The sequence below is a fragment of the Pan paniscus genome, chromosome 1 (assembly GCF_029289425.2).
Source record: "Pan paniscus chromosome 1, NHGRI_mPanPan1-v2.0_pri, whole genome shotgun sequence".
Classification (NCBI taxonomy): Eukaryota; Metazoa; Chordata; class Mammalia; order Primates; family Hominidae; genus Pan; species Pan paniscus.
This window is the reverse complement of record NC_073249.2, coordinates 136,292,193-136,295,000: the sequence shown is the minus strand read 5'-3', so window position 1 is coordinate 136,295,000 and position 2,808 is coordinate 136,292,193.

Genomic DNA, 2,808 nt, shown 5'->3' with positions numbered 1-2,808 from the left:
CTAACATGCTTAAAGCTGGTGGGAGGCGAGATTTTTACTCATCAATGAAATGCTGCTTTAAGGGTGGAGGGAAGGAAAAAGGCTAAGTCAAAACTTCAAGCTCTCTCATTATGAGGTATACCTGACGGGGACACCGAAAGCCGCCTGTACTTCCTCTCATCAATACAGCAGAGCTTTTTGTCAGTAATTTGCAATAAGTGTCTGCAGCATTTCTGCAGGGACCCAGAAATCATTATTGGCTGCAGATCTGCACGGTTCCTAATTGGAAGCATTGGGCCTTATCAGCTGAGGATTTCCTAGGACCTTTGACAGATACCAATACTAAAATCATTGTTCACGTGTCAATTTAAAAGACCATTAAAGCAGCTTATTTTGGTTTTAATTGGAACCTCCTCCCTTCCAACTACAGGCTTAAAAGAAAAAAAAAAAAAAAAAAACCTCTCCCCCACACCCAGGCGCGCGCACGCACGCGGGCACGCAGCAGCGATGGGGATGTAGGTCACCCCGCGGGTTAGGGCCACGCGCCCGCACTCCCGCCGCAGCCGCAGCCAACGCGGCCGCGGAGCGACGCAGTCCGCAGCCTCGAATTTCCAGAAATTCCAGCACCGGCAGCAGCACGTCTAGTTCGAACGCTTCCAATTAAACAACACCGTATTCGCTTAAAGATTTTCGCAAAAAGTGCACTGGGGCCAAAAATCAATCACTCTCCCTAGCCTGACCCGGTGTAAACAGATGCATAACATATTCATGCGCTGGGCACGCCGAGCAGCCCAGCGCGGAACTTTTTTCTTCTTCTTCTTCTTCTTCTTTTAAATAAAGCGAGGAGGACTTCCGCGGCTCGGCAGTCCTGCTAAAGCTGGCAGATGCAGCAAAACTAATATGTGTAAATGCTTTAAAGCAATAATCTGCTTACAGCGACACTTTCCCGAACGGCGGCAGGACTGAGGGGGAAAGAGAAGGCGCTTGGCAGCCAGGGGAAACCGAATTGTTTTGACACTGCCATTGAATAGCAAAGCCTGGTGGATAATCATTTCATAGGATAATTGTGGGGAAGTAAAAAAATAATAAAAAGAAACTACCCACTTCACCCACCCTCTTTACCTTCTCTCATCAAAGTGAGCGATGAGCTCCTCATTATTTTTACCTTGCTCACAACATCACTGGGTCTCTTCTAAATGAAATAGATTTAATGATAATACTAGAAGGTAAACGGAGATGGAATAATATTTACTGTATAATCATTTGGGCTCTGTTAAGCTCACCACTTCCCCTTATCCCAAGAATCTCACTAATTGCTTCCAATCTGAAAATGACCAGGCAGAAGTATTTTGCTGGAAGGTTACTTGCACCTAATGTTAAAAGGCATACATGTGTTTTTGTTTTAAAAGCTCATTTTCATCCAATTCCCCCTCTCTTCCAATTTTAAGTAGCTAGTGTTTTGTTTGGCTGCTGTTTTATTTGCTGTCAAAAAGAATTTGATGCAAAAACCATTTAAGCATGTATACAACCCATGGAGGGATTCATTTGACCTCATTATACTGCAATAAAGAAGAAATCCAGTTTGTTAAATATCACCGAACCGCATGCATTTCACATCAGATCATAAGAGCAATGCTTCAAAAGATTATTCCAGAAAGTGCTTAGAAAGATGGAATGGGTTAACTTTGCTTGCCAGAAGGTGTTCTGACAAACACAGGAAAAGAGAGATATGTGCAGCCCCCTTTAAGAGCAGAGCAACTGAAGAAAAAAGAGATTTATGCTTTTAATTAATGGCAATTAAACCATGCCTGTTGGCTTGGCCTATGGCAATTGTTCCCTGCAAAAAGGAGGCCGAGCTGGTGACAAGCATTTGAATCCGCTAAGTTCTGTCAAGGGAGCTGACTCTGCAGGCATCAAAACCAAACTAAATCAATAAAAGAATTAAACTTTTATAAATTGCATTTTGACAAGTATCAGATACCGTTAAGCTTTGATATTATGAATTCCTTGGAGGTGATGCAAACAAGAAGGGCCGCAGTTAGAGATCCAAACAATCAAAGAGGCTTGTTAACATGCGCTGTCAAATGCATCAGTGCTATTAATTACTACAAATTAATGTGACTCTCTCTTCCTCTGGTGATTGGAATAATAATCAGCCAGATTCGTGGAATGAGCACAGAGAACATATGCAACCCTGCCAAAAAGAATAAGTTTTAAAAACAGTAGACATTTACAATCTTTGCGTTCAAAGACTGGATGGTTTTCTGTTGCCAGTTGTGACCTCACTTTACCCCATCTTCCTGATTCCTGGGATCCTCTTCATGTGCTTTTTCCTGTGTGATGACAGAAGGAGGCATCATCCTCTTGCCAATGATTATTGGAGCATAGAATAAAATCTTTATTGTGCTTCACTGAGGTGTGGGGGAAGAATAGCCCTATCCAAAGTGATGCTTTTCTAGGAAATGAACCCAAATGCGAGAAGTCCCATAATTTGGCCTCTTCTTAGCATGAAAACTTTGCTTTGCAGTAGACTTGATAATTAAAATTACATGATGCTTTCTCTCTGGCAGTGCAGTAGGCAGGACTCATGGGGAAAATAGGAACCCTAATTATTCCTAATACGAATTCTGGGTACCCAGAATGATTCAAACAGAAGAATTTCCCCCAGCATTTTATGATATTCTACATCTACAAATGACCATTGCTAGGATTCATCTGTTCCCCTTCAGATCCACATTTTAAAATAGAATGTGAATTTCATCTTAACAGCTAGAAGAATTGTGACTCTAGATCCCTCCCCTACTCAGTGAAATGCCACAACAGACTAGA